The sequence below is a fragment of the Vigna unguiculata genome, chromosome 2 (assembly GCF_037176805.1).
Source record: "Vigna unguiculata cultivar grain cowpea cultivar isolate G323 ecotype 2 chromosome 2, ASM3717680v1, whole genome shotgun sequence".
Taxonomy (NCBI): domain Eukaryota; kingdom Viridiplantae; phylum Streptophyta; class Magnoliopsida; order Fabales; family Fabaceae; genus Vigna; species Vigna unguiculata.
Window position 1 is genome coordinate 21741565 of NC_140793.1, and position 18562 is coordinate 21760126.

Genomic DNA, 18562 nt, shown 5'->3' on the forward strand with positions numbered 1-18562 from the left:
AGCATTTCCAACATTGAACCTACTAAGCAATTTTTCTATATATTTTTCCTGAGATAAGTTTAGAATATCTTTAGATCTATCCCTGGAAATTCTCATACCAAGAATTTGCTTGGCTGGACCAAGATCCTTCATTTCAAAATTTTCTGACAATTGTTTCTTCAACCTGTTAATTCCTGTCATATTAGCACCAGCAATCAACATGTCATCAACATACAAGGCAAGAATGATATAACTATCAACATATTTCTTCACGTAACAACAATGATCTTCTTCACATCTGTGAAATCCTGAGTTTCTCATAAACTCATTAAAGTTCTTATACTATTGTCGCGGTGCTTGTTTCAACCCATACAAACTTTTATGAAGCTTGCATACAAGATTCTCTTTGCCTTGTACTTCAAAACCTTTTGGTTGTGCCATAAAGATTTCTTCCTCAAGATCTCCATGTAGGAATGCAGTTTTCACATCTAACTGCTCCAGATGAAGATTTTCTGCAGCTACTATACTCAAGATAACTCTGATGGTAGTCATCTTGACAACAGGAGAGAAAATTTCTGTGAAGTCAATTCCTTGTCTCTGTTGGAACCCTTTCACTACGAGTCTGGCTTTATATCGTTTGCTGCCATCTGGTTCTTCTTTTAACCGATAGACCCACTTGTTTTGCAAAACCTTCTTTCCTTCTGGAAGCTTGGTTAAAGACCATGTCTTATTCTTCTGAAGAGACTTTATCTCATCTTCCATTGCTAGCTCCCACTTAATAGATTCACCTCCCTGCATAGCCTCAGCAAAATGCTCTGGCTCACCAACATCAGTCAACAACAAGTAATGCAATGAAGGGGAGTACCTTTGTGGTGCTACAATTGTTCTGCTAGACCTTCTAGTCGGTAATTCAGGAGTTACTGACTCTACTATCTGTTCAGGTTCTGACCCAAACTTTGACTCGGGCTCTGACTGAGGCTCTACTTCTGTATTCTGCCTTCTGTTGGCTACATCACTTTCTGAAATTTCTTCTAATGATACCTGCTCTGGCTTTTTATTTGCAAATTCTGCAGTTCTATCCTTATAGAACATGTTTTCATTAAAAGTAACATTTCTACTTCTGATAATTTTCTTGTTTTGGTCATCCCAAAACCTGTAGCCATACATGTCAGATCCATAGCCAATGAAATAGCATCGCTTTGCCTTAGGGTCCAATTTATCTCTACTATTAGAGTTCAACAAAATATATGAAGCACAACCAAAAACTTTCAGATGTGAAAGGTTTACCTCATTTCCAGACCATACTTCTTCAGGTAACTGATAGCCTAAAGGAACTGATGGTCCTCTGTTTATGAGATAGGCTGCTGTGCTTATTACATCTGCCCAAAATACCTTGGATAATCCTGACTGGATTCTCATACATCTTGCTCTCTCATTCAAGGTTCTGTTCATTCTTTCTGCCACACCATTTTGTTCTGGTGTTCCTGGAACCGTCTTGATCATTCTGATCCCATTCTCTGAACAAAACTCCTTGAATTGATTATTGTCATATTCTCCACCATTATCAGACTTCAAACATTTAATCTTTAAACCTGTTTGAGTCTCAACCTCCTGTTTCCACCTTTTAAACACAGAAAACACATCAGGTTTATTTTTAAGAAAATAAACCCATACCTTTCTTGTAGAGTCATCAATGAAGGTTACGTAATACTGTGAACCTCCAAGAGATTTCACTGGAGCTGGCCCCCAAACATCTGTATGCACTAGTGCTAGTCTTTCAACTTTAGACGACTTACTTGTTTTGGAGAAGCTAACCTTTTTCTACTTTCCAAAGATACAATGTTCGCAAGGTCCAATGTCAACATGCTTCAAGTTAGGTATTTTACCTTTTGAGACCATGAGCTTCATTCCTTTCTCACTCATATGCCCAAGCCTCCGTTGCCACAAAGAGGAACTGTTGCCAACTTCTGCAACTGATATCATATCCTCATATGCAATCATGTAAAAAGATCCTCGCTTCTTTCCACGAGCAACAACAAGATTACCTTTCATTACTTTCCAGTGTCCATCTCCAAAGGTGGTGTAATGACCTTCATCATCCAACTGCCCTATAGATATTAAGTTTCTCTTTAAGGCTGAAATATGTCTGACATTCTTCAAAGTCCACAGACTTCCATTAGAGGTTCTGATATTGATATCACCTCTTCCTATAATATCAAGAGATTTTCCATCTGCAAGGTAGACCTTCCCAAACTTTCCTGGAACATAGTTAGATAATAATTCTAAGGAAGGTGTAGTATGAAATGACGCACCTGAGTCCATAATCCATGAGTCAATAGAACTATCTAGACTACATAATAGTGTATCTTCAATTTCATCAGTTGCTGCATTTGTTAATTGATCACTATCTTGCCTCTTGTTGTTGTTGTTCTTCCTTGGAGCCTTACATTGATTTGTAAAATGACCCCTTTTCTGACAATTCCAACAAGTGATATCATTCTGGAATTTTGGTTTTGATTTCTCTCTAGACTTTGATCTGCCTCGGCCTTGATTACGACCTTTCTGGCTACTTCTTCCTCTAGTTTCAGTACTCAATGCTGAACCAGAACTAGAATTGGAAGATTCCCCTAAACTTTTCCTGCGAACATCTTCGCTTAAGATCAAGTCACGAATGTTATCAAGCTTCAACTTACTATTACTTGCAGAATTACTAACTGCAGTAACAGTTGCACTCCAACTTTCCGGAAGAGATGATAATAAAATTAAGCTTTCACCTCATCATCAAATGTTATCTGAACTTATGTCAACTGCGCAATAATTGTATTGAATTCACTAATATGATTAGTAATCGAGTTACCTTCACCCATTTTTAGGTTGACTAGTCTGCGAATCAAATACACTTTATTGGCTGCAGATGGCTTCTCATACATATTTGACAATGCCTTCATCAAATCTATGGTTGTGTTCTCGTTCATGATGTTGAACGCAACATTCTTGGCTAATGTCAACCGGATCACACCGAGTGTCTGTCGATTTAACAAATCCCATTCCGCCTGCTCCATGTCAGTTGGCTTCTGCCTTGTTAAGGGTAGATACAACTTCTTCTGATACAGGTAGTCCTCTATTTGCATCTTCCAGAACCCGAAGTCACTGCCATCAAACTTCTCAATCCTCACCTTCCCTTTTTCCAATGCCATTGTTCTTGCTACTTTGACGAAAGCTCCTGCTGCTTTTGACCAAAGTTCCTGTTGCCTTTGACCAAAGCTCATGCTGCCTTTGACCAAAACTCCTGCTGCGGCTTTTGACCAAAGCTCCTGTTGCGACTTTTGACCAAAGCTCCCACTACTTCTCTAAATTGAGATCCCCAAGAAGAAAAATAGAAACCAAATCTTTTCTGATGTGGAAGATCAGACAATGCTGCAACCACAGAGCATACTAAGAAAAATGGCTTTGATACCAATTGTTAGGAACAAGGCAATAAAGGAAAGAATAAAGGAGAGAAAAATAGACACAGAGAATTTAACGTGGTTCGGCGTACAATGTGTATGTCTACGTCCACGACTACACTAGGAAGTATTTGTATTTCTGGTGTATCTTAAAGCTTTACATAGAGTCTCTTATATAGTAAAATAGAGAACCACATCTCACTATTCTAAGCGATGTGGGACTAAATCAAGCACCATAATACTAACAGAACCTTGAGTAAAAATATTGTTGCAAAAGATTTCTAAATCATAACAAAGTTTTCTTTATTGAAAAATATGAAATTATTGTGTTTGAAAAGGAAGAAGTTTCCTTTTAAAAGAAATTTTGAAATAACTTATTAACATAATCGATTATTATTAAAGATAATTGATTAATATGTTTGTTCGTCAATCCAAAAAACACTTAAGTAATAGGTTGATTAATTATTATTTAGACTTAATCAATTATTTTTGAGAGGTTGAGTTTTTCATGTTACCTAACATAGGTTAGGTTTTACAGAGGGGGTTTCACTGGGGAGAACAACACCAATGAGATCTAAGCCTAACCACATAAGACACTAACACCACTCTCAACCCAAAACCTTAAGGCAATGGGTTTATGGGTCTTTATTCTTATATAGTGCTCTACTTTCTCATTTCTGGTCAATGTGGGACTTAAACTCACACTTGGATTCTTAACAACATAATTGATTATTTTCTGTAATAATAGATTATTTGCGAAACATGTGAAAATCATTTTTGACCAACATCATTGATTACTGTACCTGATCGATACCATTTTAGTGCGGAACCAGACGATCTCAAGAACCCTCTGTGTCGAACCTCCTTTTGTTCCCCTCTGGACTCCTCCTAGATCTCCCTACCGTCTGCACTCCGAGGGCGGGGGTACCTGCAGGCACTCCGACGCTCAAGTCAAATAGTGATTCGATATGAGATGTAATTGGTTCAGTGAGAAAAGCATACCTTTACGTGTTAACTAGGCCTTAATTTATACTAATTTCTTAACGGACCTGTTATTATTATTTGCGGGTTGTTTGTATTCGAGAATCAATTCTTTCCCTTTCCGACCAAGGTTGTACGCGTCGGTTCTTTCCTTATTGACTGAGATTGTGTGTCTGCATTTTGTTAGAGATCAACTCTTTCCTTTTGAACGAGATTGTTCGTCTGTGCCTTTGTTAAAGATCAGCTCTTTCCATTTTGAGATTTGTTTGTCCGTACTTTTGTCAAAGATCAGCTATTTCCATTCTGAGATTTGTTCGTCTGTACTTTTGTCAAAGATCAGCTGTTTCCATTATGAGATTTGCCCGTTTGTACTTCTCTAAATATCAACTATTTCCTTTTTGGGGTTTGCCCATCTGTACTTCGTCAAATATCAACTCATTCCTTTTTGGGGTTTGTCCGTCTGTACTTCTCCAAATATCAACTCCTTCCTTTTTGGGGTTTGCCCGTCTGTACTTCTCCAAATATCAACTCCTTCCTTTTTGGGGTTTGCCCGTCTGCACTTCTCCTAATATCAACTTCTTCCTTTTGTGGCTGAGATTGCGCGCTTCTCTTCTGCACCCATACGCCATAATCCCATTTTTCGTCTGTCACTCCATTGGGTCGGGATGTATACGGCCAAAAAGGCTGGGATTTACCCAACCATCACACTTATTGGGCCCTCTGTGTTGTGCTGGAGAAGTACCCCAACAACTAGGCCAGAGCGCGAGGGCGCCCCATACTCGGGCCAGGGTGAACCTAGCCGTTTGCTTCTTATCAGGACGGGACGTACCCGACCATACACCAACAATTACTTTTTAACATGATTAATTAGTTCCCGTAATAACCTATTATTTGAAAAACATGTGAAAGCTATTTTTGACCCAACGTATTTGATTACTTTTTACCTAATCGATTATAAATGATCGAGTATTTCCTAACATAATCAATTATTATGTTAAGAAAAAAAGGGCATAAACTAGTTTTTCAATGAAAGTTTGCTCAAGATTATCTGAAAGATTGATTCATACTTTACATTTTGATCATATTAAGATACTGAGTGAAGGAGAAATGAAGCAACAAGAGGTGCAAGATGACTCTAGAAGGGGGAAGGAGTGATGAATAAAGCTTGCAGATAATTTATTAATACTTGTGTTGTAATCAAATGAAATATTTGATAAGTGGAATATTTTAACCGTATTACTTAAGAGATTGAACGTAGCCCTTGCATTGAAGGTAAACAAGTATACATTTTATGTGTGCATTGCATTCCTTATACTTCTATTTTATTCCATTATTGCTTTGCAAGATTAAATTTTGATAATCTTTTCAAAGGTCTAATGCTCTGATATTTGCAATCAAAGTTTAAAATAAACTTAAGGTTTATCATAAACAAGTTTTGAATAACTGAAAAGTTTTAAAAATCAAATCTTTAACTTCAAACCAATTCACCTCCTCTTGATTTTGTTCAACCTCCCATTTTATTCTATCAGTTGACATCAAAGTTAGTTTTTGATAGTCTTTCAAAAACTAGATCTCAAAATGATTGGACAAAATCAAACATTTGTTGAGGGTGTTTCGATCAATATACCACCTTTGTTTGTAGGTAAAAAATATCCTTTCTAGAATGTAATAATGCAAATATTTCCTCAGTTTGTGGATATGGGAGTTTGGGATGTTGTTATAAATGGTCCATATATTCCTATGGTTATTGTTAACAATATATAGGAACCTAAAGATTTTTCATAGTGGACAAATGAGGAAAATCGCAGAGCTCAATATGATGTAAGAGGTAAAAATATTATTTCATCTACTTTAACTGTTGATGAGTTTTACAAGATATATATCTATAAGAGTGCCAGAGAAATGTGGGATAAACTAGAAGTTACCCATGAGAGCACACACGATGTAGAAAGAGTTAGGAAAAATATTTTAATCCAAGAGTAAGAGATGTTCTAGATGCTACAAGGATAAAAAAATTTATGATGTTCAAAAGAGATTCACCTACATCGTCAACCATTTTGTGGGTCTAGGTAAAGCATTTGATATTAATGAATTAAATATAAAATTTCCAAAATCTTTTGAACATGACTTGGCAACGAAAGGTCACTAGCATAATGGAGTCTCAAACTGTCTAGGTTTGCTATGTTTGGGAAGCTAAGAGAACATGAATTGGAGTTAGGAAGACTCAATGAGGAAGAAGATGAAAGAAAAAAGAAATATGTAGACCTTAAATTTGAAATTTCAAAAGGTAAAAGTCATGTAGAAAAAAATGACTCAGACTATGAAAATGAGAACCTCATGAAGAAGAAATTCATAAAATTCATAAAAAACAAGAACAAAAGTCAGCACAAAAACTATAAGAAGGAGAATCAAAATTTTGTCTCAACTAGCAAGTGTTATGGATGCAAAGAAATCAGTCACGTCAAATCGGGAAGCAAAGAAAGGCAAGAAATTTACGAAGAAAAAGAAGGCCTACATAGTCCGGGAATAAAATGACTCAAGCTCTTCTTCTAGATCAAATGACTCGAATGAAGAAGCAAACCTTAGCTTAATGATAGATAATAAATCCACAAGTAGCAAGGTTATTAGTTTTAGTAATCCAAATGAATATTTTGAATTACAATCTACTTTTCAATAACTTATATTGAATTAGAAGAGTTGTCAACCTTGCATAATAAACTAAAAATGGAATATAAGTTCTTGAACAAAAACTTGAAAATTCTCAACAAAAGGAAGACATGTTGAGAAGAAAATCGTCTATCCTTGAGAAAGGTGAAACAATAATTGTTGAGTGTGAAAATTGCAAGATTTGTGAAAGTAAAATTGTTAATCTTGAAAGTCTCTTGCAAAATTTTCATAGGTCAAAATATCTCTTTGAAAAATTCATGGTAGAAGTCTTTCAATAGAAATGGACAAGTTTTTAGAAACTATAATAAGAAGTTTTATAAAACATCCTTTGAAAAAGGAGAACCTTTTTCTAGACTAAAAAGTCTAATATGTTTCTATTGCATGAAAAAGGAACACTCTTCAAATAAATGTAGGATTAAACATTTTGGTGTTCCAAATGGGAAGTATGCCTGGATCCCTAAAAGTAAGTGATTTGCTTCTAACCTTAAAGGACACAAACACATTTTTTGGAACATAAGTTCTTTTTCATTTTTTTGTAGGATGTCTCTAAATTAAGGAAGTCTTTTTGGTATCTTGATAATGAATGCTCAAGAAATATGATAGGAGCTAAAATAAAATTTCAAAATTTCAAAAAGAAGGAACAAAGTTTTGTAACATATGGAGGCAACAACAAAAGAAAAATTCTTAGAAGTGGATATATGGGTAGTGTTGAAACTTTGAAAATTCAAGATGTGTTTCTTGTAGAAGAATTAAACACAATTTGTTGAGCATTAGTCAACTTTGTGACAAAGGCTTAAAAGTGACTATTGAACCATTCATCACAAGGACTCAAATGAAGTTGCTCTTATAGATAAGACACAACAACATTTATCTTATTGACATTGATCATGCATTATCTAATATTATTACATGTTTAGTTATTAAAGAAGAAGATCCATGGTTTTGGCATAAAAGTGTTGTTGATATTCGTATGGAACATTTAAATAAACTCATATCAAAAGATTTAGTAGTTGGTCTACCAAAGCTAAAGCTTCATAAAGACAAAATTTGTGAGCTTGTCAAAAAGGAAAACAAGTGAAATCTTCTTTTAAATCTAAAAATGTTATTTATATTTCAAAACCTTTAGGTCCTTCATGGACAAAATGTTTTGGTGGAAATTACTATGCTCTTGTGATTATTGGGGATTACTCTAGGTATACTTGGACTTTCTTTCTTACATTTAAAAGTGAAACTTTTAAAGGATTTAAGAAATTTGCCAAAGTAATTCAAAATGAAAAAGAATTGAAAATAAAAATCTTAAGAATCTTAAAATGAATATTTTGAAACTTTTTTTGAAGAAAATGTGATTTCTTATAATTTTTTAGCTCTTAGAACTCTTTAACAAAATGAGATTGTTGAAAGGAAAAATAGATCATTAGAAGACTTATCAAGAACCACGTTAAATGAGAGTGATGTACCTAAAATTTTTTGGGCTGATGTAGTTAATAGTGCTTGTTATGTCTCAAATAGAATGCTAATAAGATCCATTTTAAAGGTCATTCCTTATGAACTTTTCAAAGGAGTAAACCAAATATTTCTCATTTAAGAATCTCTAGATGAAAATGCTTTGTTTTCAATAATGGATAATAAAATATTGGTAAATTTGATTCTAAAGCAGATGAAACTATATTTTTGGGATGCTTGTTACCTAGCAAATCATATAGAGTTTTCAATAGAAGAACACTTCATATAGAAGAATCCATGCATGTTGTTTTTGATCAAATTTTGGATGTTAAGGAAACCCCTATTGAGTCAAACAAACAATCTTTAGATGATGAAAAACATCCTAAAATGGATGAAGAATGTATGAAAGAAGCTCTACAAGGAGTTTCTAAGAACTTGAAATCTCCTAGAGGATTATCATTAAAAAAATGTCATTGGAGATGTTTCTAAAGGAGTCACTACAAGGAGGAACATAAAAAACTATTGTACGAATGTTGCTTTTGTGTCCCAACTTGAACCAAGAACTATGGAGGAAGCTTTACATAATGACTAATGGTGTGTTGCTATGCAAGAAGAATTAAATCAATTTGAAAGAAATGAGGTATGGGATTTAATTCCAAGAGAAGATTCACAATAAGTTATTGACACAAAGTGAGTGTTTAGAAACCAGCTTGATGAAGATGGAAATATTACTAAAAGCAAAGCAAGGTTTGTTGAAAAAGGATATATTTAAGAAAAAGTATAAACAATGAAAAAACCTATGATCCGATTGTAAGGTTAGAGGTTATACTTTTACTTCTTTCTTATATTTCAGTTATGGGATTTAAACTTTTCCAAGTGGATGTAAAAAATGTTTTTTTTAATGGATATATTAAGGAGGAAGTTTATATAACAATTCTTATATATATATATATATATAACATTGTTCTTATACATATAAGCTATTTGACATCACTTTTATCCAAAACCTTAACCTTGTGTTTGGATGGAGCATTTCAACAATGCTCAGAAATTGAAATGTTTTTTATTTGAATTACTTGCAATTAAATATCCTTCATTTTCTAAATAACTTGTTTGGATAAAGAAATTAAAATACCTTACATTTCAATTTCTTGTTTGGAAAAAACAATTGAATTTCTTGTGAGATAAAATTTAATTATTACAATATTTATTTTAGGCTTAATTATGTTTTGAGTTTATGATAAATTTGGAAACGGGCTTGACGACCCAGATGGGCCGGGCTGACCCGACTACCAGTCAAATTGGTCTGACCCGACGACCTAGACGGCCTGGGCCGGCCAGAAAACCTAGACAAGATGGGTTATCTTGATGATGCAAACAAGTCTAACAGCCCATACCTGTCAGTCATGCCCGTCAAGTTCTTCAACCTGGCCCGACACGACCCGACCCAACTCGACCCATCTGGGTCATTGGCCCGACTTGGCCGCACTAGGTCGTCAAGCCCACTCGACCCATCTTGGCCGTCGGCCCACCCGAACGATGTGGGTTGTCAGGCTTGACCGACTTGTTTGGGTTGTCAAACTCGCCCGACTTGTATCTGTCATCAGGTCACCCGGTCCATCTGGGTCATCGGGCCCGCTCAACCCGTATGGGTTACTACGCCTGCTCGACCTGTTTGTGTCGTTAGGTTGGTCCGATCCGTTTGGATCGTATGGATAGTCCAGCCTATCATGGTTGTCGGGTTTGCGGGGTCCGTTTGGGATTTAGTTCAGAGTGTGAGGTTGAGTGAGAAGAATTTCAAATTCCACATTTTTTTAGGGTATTTGAATTTCATCTAATTTAGCTAATTGAAATACTTCAAAAAAATGCATGCATTTTAAATGCTTTTTAATTTCTCTATCCAAACAAAGCATTTCATTACAAAGAATTTTAAATTCTCCAAATAAATGAATCACCCTCCTAAATTGCCTCATCCAAACACACCATTAAGATCTTCTACAAAACTCAAGAGACAAAAGAGATGTAGATGGTTTGCTTCAATCCATGGTCTACAAATAAAGACATCATAAAGAAATCTCTTTCTAGAAAAACAAATAGAAAAAGGAAGCACAAAAAAGACTTAAAAATTAAAATCAATAAGATTGTCTGAGCCCAGCCTAGGTTCAAACTGGGGACCTCTAGCGTGTAAGACTAGCATGATAACCAACTACACCACCCAAACCTTGATGCTTTATTCTTTTCAATTGCATTCTTTGAACACCTAGTTAAAGAGTGAAACCGATATGCAACATAAAATAAAATAATATTATTAAGCAAACACAAATAGATATAGATACTTTTGGTGATGCCCTATAATGAAATATATGGATATGCCATTGGTAATTCCTGTAACATGGGTTTCAATTATATTTAATTACATATTTTATTATTTTATAAATTTTATCTTTCAAATTTTTTGAATGGAAAATAAAGGAATATAAATTTGTAAATTAGTATCTAAATTGGTCACTGTAGTGACCAATAACTTTTGGTCACAAAAATTGGTTGTTAATGAGACACTTTATGGTAGTGATAAAATAATCTTTATATATACAAGATGTTCTCGAAGATAGAAAATATAATAGATCTAAAACACAATGATTAAGTGTAAAAGAATAATGGGAGAGAAAAAAATGTATTATTTCAAATCGATGAATAGTACACTTTATGCAATCAAAGAAAACTTTTAAATGTTAAACAAAATAAAACAAAAAAAAGTTCAAAAAATTAAGAAAAAGTAGTATTTTAAACACACTTTAAATTGGGACAGTTAACATTATATTTTTCTTATACGTTTCATTTTGGATTAATTTGATACACACCCTATATCGTAACGTGTGGAACCATTTGGTTTTTGCACGTTATAAGCATCAAAGATTTAAGCGTCTTCTACAAAAGTCAAGAGACAAAAGAGATGCAGATGGTTTCTTCTGTCCACGGACTACAAATAAAGACATCTCTTTCTAGAAAAACAAATTGAAAAAAAAAGAACAAAAACACACTTAAAAAAATCAAATGTATATTGCTTTTGTGTACAGTTAGTTCTCTCTCACAACTTGTGGTTGCTTTCACCTACAAACAAGACAATGACGAAAAATTGGAATATCAATACAAACTGTAAAAATTAAAATTAGTAAGATTGTCTAAGCCCAGGTTCGACTAGCGTGATAACCAACTACACCACCCAAACCTTGATGCTTTATTCTTTTCAATTGCATTGTTTGAACACTTAGTTAAAGAGTGAAACCGATATACAACATAAAATAAAATAATATTATTGAGCAAACACAGATAGATATAGATGCTTTTCGTGATGTCCTATAATGAAATATATGGATTTGCCTTTGGTAATGCTCGTAACATGGGTTTCAATTATATTTAATTACATATTTTATTATTTTATAAATTTTATCTTTCAAATTTATTGAATGGAAAATAAAGGAATATAAATTTGTAAATTAGTATCTAAATTGGTCACTAATAACTTTTGGTCACAAAAGTTGGTTGTTAATGAGAAACTTTTTGGTAGTGATAAAATAATATTTATATATATACAAGATGTTTTGGAAGATAGAAAATACAATAGATCTAAAACACAAAGATTAAGTGTAAGAGAATAATGAGACAAAAAAATGTATTAATTCAAATCAATGAATAATATACTTTATGCAATCATAGAAAACTTTTAAATGTTAAACAAAATAAAACAAAACAAATCAAAACATTAACAAAAAGTAGTAATTTAAACAAACTTAAAATTGGGACAATTAACATTATATTTTTCCTACACGTTTCATTTTGGATTAATTTGATACACACCCTATATCGTAACGTGTGGAACCATTTGGTTTTTACAAGTTATAAGCATCAAAGATTTAAGCGTCTTCAACAAAAGTCAAGAGACAAAAGAGATGCAGATGGTTTCTTCTGTCCACGGACTACAGATAAAGACATCTCTTTCTAGGAAAACAAATAGAAAAAAAAAAGAACAAAAACACACTTAAAAAAATCAAATGTCTATTGGTTTCACCTTCAAGCAGAACAATCAACTCAACGTTTCGAGTTCTTCCTCACATTTATTTGTGTTCCAATCTCTAAAGTTCACTAATTCACCAATGTTTATTCTCTAACTTGAGACGAAAAATTGGGATATCATTGCAAATTGTAAAAATAAAAATTAGTAAGATTGTCTGAGCCCAGGTTTGAACTGGGGACCTCTAGTGTGTGAGACTAGCGTGATAACCAACTACACCACCCAAACCTTGATGCTTTATTCTTTTCAATTGCATTATTTGAACACTTAGTTAAAGAGTGAAACCGATATACAACATAAAATAAAATAATATTATTGAGCAAACACAGATAGATATAGATGCCTTTGGTAATGCTCGTAACATGGGTTTCAATTCTATTTAATTACATATTTTATTATTTTATAAATTTTATCTTTCAAATTTATTGAATGGAAAATAAAGGAATATAAATTTGTAAATTAGTATCTAAATTGGTCACTAATAACTTTTGGTCACAAAAGTTAGTTGTTAATGAGACACTTTTTGGTAGTGATAAAATAATATTTATATATATACAAGATGTTTTGGAAGATAAAAAATACAATAGATCTAAAACACAATGATTAAGTGTAAGAGAATAATGGGACAAAAAGAACGTATTATTTCAAATCGATGAATAGCACTTTATGCAATCAAAGAAAACTTTTAAATGTTAAACAAAATAAAACAAAACAAATTAAAAAATTAACAAAAAGTAGTAATTTAAACACACTTAAAATTGGGACAATTAACATTCTATTTTTCTTACACATTTCAATTTGGATCAATTTGATACACACCACATATTGTAACATGTGGCATTGTTTGGTTTTTACATTTGATAAGCATGAAACATTTTTTTTATAGAGTATGTTAATGAAGCGATTCATTTTTTTTGAAGAATTTAGATTTCTTTGTAATGAAATGCTTTGTTTGGATTGAGAAATTAAAAAATATTTAAAATGCAGACATTTTTTTTGAAGTATTTCAATTAGCTAAATCAATAGAAATTCAAATACCTTCAAAATAGGTGAAATTTGAAATTCTTCTCACTTAACCCCACACTTTGGACCCTTTAGTAGATTTGTCAATTTAGCCCAATCCACAAGGTTTGGCCCTCACCCATGTGGGATAGGCCAAAACAGTCTGACAACTAAGACGAGGCTGACCTACACGACGATTCAGATGGGCCAGCCAGGGTAGGCAACCCAAACAGACCTAGCAAGCTCGATAACCATGACGGGCTGGGCCGACCAGATTGTAAGCTCTGGGAAATTTAAATAATTAAATAAATAATTATTTAATAAATGCGAGTAGTGGGAACCTTTATGACATTTAATGTTGGGATTTATGATGTGGAATAGTACTAGCTCAAGTGATTGAGAGTACTTAATTATGTGAGAGGACTTAGGTTTATGTCTTGTGTATACTATTTGTATGTTATTTTAATAGTTTATTATTTTTAATGATATGCTTGATCATGATGAGTGATTATAAATTCGTAGATGTATAGGAATTATAAAAAAACATGAATTGGTTGAATGATTGTGCATTGAGTTGACAATGGTGAGGTTGTGTGTTCGAACCTTGGCTTGTGCGAAATAAAGTTCCTTTTTGCTAAAATTATTTTTGACATGAATGAGGGGGATCAGAAAACCCTAGCTATCCTGTGAACCGGATGGAAGGGCTGGAAAACCATCTCATAATGGTTGTTGAATGGAAATTAAACCCTATTTCAATGCATTTTCGTTTTCTTGCAATAAACCACAATGAACACATAGTTATGGGGAAAATTAAGGGTGATATAGTGTGTTTTGGAGGCTGTTGTTGTTGAGTACTATGAGGAGAGAAATTGCAGAGCAACAATTGTGTTTAGCGAGTGAAAGGGAGAGCTAATTGAGGAAGAGCAAAAGAAGTAATTGGTGATCAAGGAAGGAACTCTAAAATCATCAAGTTTAAGCAAGGAGTACCAAGTTAGTGGAGCTGCATTTCGTGTCTTAATCTTTAACATTATATAATTATATGATGCATGAAATGCATGTGGGCTTTTGGTTTTGTAAATTTTTTGGGTTTTTCGTGTTTCTGGAATTTTTCCAGAAACCGCTTGGTGGCCCTTCATGATGTTTGAACTCAAGTTTTGGGTTCTGCCCAGAAACTGCCTGGCGGCAATGAAGGTCCGCCAGGCGATACGAACTGGATTGGTTCGTTTCTACGACTTTGTGGTTTTGTTTGAACATGCACCTTTGGTTTTGGGTAGTTTTATGCATGATGGATGAACCTTTGTTAAATTCTACATGTTTGAGTGCCTTTAAATTGATCAAAGTATGTACCAAAACACAGTTTTTCGTATTTTTTTGCGTAGTAGGAACCGCTGGGTGCTGGTTTTGTACCGCCAGGCACCAGGTTCCTGACTTATGGGTGTTGAGCACCACCTATTTTTCTAGTCTGCGCAGTTTTTGTAAAACTGCATTTCTCGATTCGTTAACTGTTTGATTTAGCTGAAATTTTGACAGCGGGTTCATAACATGTTGCTATTTAGTTTGTATGGTGGGATTTTAATTTGGATGTTTGTAGTTGGAGATATATGATACACATGATTGCTAGTTTGGAGGTCTTTAAAATGCATGAGTTGGAAGCATGGTTAGGTCTTGTTGTGAGTCTCCATGAATTTCAATGTTCCTTTGGATTAGTCACATGTTGAGAATGAGTTTAATTTTGAATGCATGTGTATCAATATAAAGGATATTGTTGCATAAGATGTGAGAAGTGCTATATTAATTTGCAATGGTGCATAAAATCATGTGCTTAAGTTGTTAGAGTGCTACTACTTTATATTTGATATGAGCATGTATTATTCATAACTTGAAATTGGATGCTAGCATGGATTTAAATTGTGGAGTATATATATGAATATATAAGGATTGATGCATGTTATATGTGGTGAATTCTATTAATAATTGAGTAATGGTATGATCTCAACTATGAACCTGTTGGGTATATGAATGTGTTGAATTGTGATTTAATTATGATAATATGTCTAGATAAGTGTGGTTGATGTTTTGGATTGTTTGTGGATTTTTTAGGTTCATTGAGAACCTTTCCAAAGTGCTAAAAACCAGTAGCCTTAACTCTACTGGTATGGCGCTTGGCGGCAAGGGTTGGTCCATCAGGCGACTACTGTCAGACAACAAACTCTGAAGGTGCATAGTGCTCGACAATGTGTGATACCCGCCAAGTTGTCTAGAACAAGGTTTAGCCAGGCGGTTTGTGTTGTGATTTCGCCTGGCGGCGCTTAGGCAGTGTAACATCCCAGTCGAATATTACTAATTTAAATAAAATAAAATAGAAATAAATACAAACTCGCATTTAATGTAATTGTCTTTCCCAAAACTGCAGAAAATTTAAAACATTTATTAAACTCATCCATTTAAACCATAGTGTTTCAATAATCCATATTAGTTCATATTCCAGTAAAAATAGGGTTTACAAAAAATCTGAAAATAAAATGATAGTAAACTTCCATAAAAAGCTTTCCCACGCTAGCCCCTTTCCGGCTCTATGCCTCACTGGCATCACCTGGAACATCATCTGCTCTCGTGTGACAAGTCATGCGATCATCCCCAAACACACACAGAAAGGGTGAACTCATAATAATACAAATATACAATTAATAAAATAGAGATTCACCCCAAACTACTTTATTTCATCTAAATTGCTTAATCTTAACACTTGATACCCAAAGATTTCAGATCATCGTCTCATTATACAAATGAAACTACTAATCCATTTACCCATACAATTGCTTGGCCATGGACCCAGAATATATCATGCTTCCACGAACCTCCTTGCTTGTAGTCCAACTCTACGGACCTCCCCGCCCGTAGTCCAACACATTTGATCCATCCAGCTCTCCCCGCTCGTAGTAGCCCTCAAGTGTGAGAACGAAACATACAAACCTCCCTGTTCGTATCCTCACACGAGAGCATCATTAATATGAACCTCCCCGCTTATATTAATCACATGTTCACCACCAATCATGAACCTACCCGCTCATGACCTTGTCAAGCATCTCCTAGTCCAAGTCCACATCTCAACACATCAAAATGAAATTAAGAAAAACATACTACCATATACAAGATACACACTCAAGCTGGTCTTAGGGATTCCAATGCTTCCACAAACCTACCCGCTCGTGGTCCAACTTACGAGCCTCCTCGCTCGTAGTCCAACTCTACGGATCTTCCCGCCGTAGTCCAACAAGCGTGATCCATCCAGTTACGAACCTCCCTGCTCGTAGCAACTCTCAAGTGTGAGAATGAAACATACGAATCTCTCCACTCGTATCCTCATACCAGAGTATTATTAATATGAACCTCCTCTCTCATATTAATCACGCGTTCCAACACCAATCACGAACCTACCTACTCGTGATATGGTCAAGCATCTAGGACTAGAACCAACACAACAAGCGATGCAAAATAGATCATAAATGCACCCTACCACTTGCACTATCGCTTGGTGCAACTTAAGTGTTGCTAGGCGAAATGGCAATGCAGACCGCTTGGCGGTTCCACAACACCGCTAGGCGCCACAACACATAGGGCTTCCTTGTTTCCTGTTATAGCCTGGCGGTTCGCTCTGCATCGCCAATTGTTGCTCCAGTAATGCAACACTATTGGTTTTAAACACTTTGAGACAGTTCCTAACACCCAAACATCCAATTATCATGCATCCAGAAACCACAATACGCATTCATACACTTCACATAGTCCAATTTACATCATCAAACCTCATATGCATCATTCAAGTATAAGAACACATGCATTTACAATTTGAAATCATGACCACACTTGAGCTTACCCAAGAATACACAATGCTTATAGGAGTTTATAAGGCAACAACCAAATCATGCATATACTTACAAGGTGGTGGAGCTCCAAAGGTGCGTGAAGAGCTCCATGGGCAGCGGAAATGGATGAAGGAATGGAGGCAAGTTGGAAGGCACTTGCAAGCAATGGAAGGTGAAAGAGAGGTGATAGGATTTCCTAATCTATGCTAGCCTAAGGAAGGTGGCTAGAGGTAGAGAGAGGAAATCTCTAGAAAGTGGTGACTCTCAAAGGCAATAGAGGGAGGAGTGCTCTCAACTCAAGTTGCATCTATTGCATAAAATTTCAAGAGTGTCTACAAATGAGTGAAATTTTGGCTTTTATATGAAGCCATTTACACATGAGAAAGGAGAGCCATTGGATGGAATGGGCCTTGATCTTGGCCCTTAGATCAAGCTAGGAGAAGGAGACTTGATCTTGGCCATTGGATGATGCCTTGGAAAAGGAGGAAGCATTCCTAACCCTTGGATGCTTTGGATCCATGAGGTGTAGGAAGAAGTGTTGACTTCCACTTAGTCCACCTTGGCTTTTTTGATAGCTCATGGCCAAATCTCCTATTGGGCTTAGTCAAGCCCAATTTTATCAATTGAACTACTCATTGTTTGACTTATTATTCTAGAAAGCAAAGCCTAAACAATGGGCCAATATTATTGTTATTCTATTGCTCTTTGAGAAACCTCTTCAAATCTTCACATCTTTTTTGGCCCATGTGAAGAGTATGAGAAGCCCATGTGGGTTTGGGCCATCTTGAATGAAGCCCAATTGGATCTTTTTAGCATGCTCCTTGTTATTGGGCCTCTTGATGGGCTTGGACTTGAAGGTGCATGTGGGTCATGTATTGGGTCTTGAGCATGATTTGGGCCTAGGCGTTGACCCAAGCTATAAGCCTTGTTGGGATCACATCACAAGGTCTCCAACAGTATCTACAAGAGTCTTTTTTTTTTCAATGATTCACACCAAAACCAATATTCAGCATTATACATGATTATATCAAATATAAAGCAGCAACACTCTAACACTTAAGCATGTGATTCTATACACCAATGCGAAATAATATAACACTTCACAC

The 18562-nt window shown here is 35.0% G+C and overlaps 1 non-coding gene across 1 annotated transcript; it reads right to left on the reverse strand.

The window, feature by feature from the left end:
• Nucleotides 1-12742: 12742 nt before the first annotated feature.
• Nucleotides 12743-12816, reverse strand: TRNAV-CAC (transfer RNA valine (anticodon CAC)). The gene has a single exon. It is a non-coding gene; the product is annotated as a tRNA-Val (tRNA).
• Between the last annotated feature and the right edge of the window lie 5746 nt (nt 12817-18562).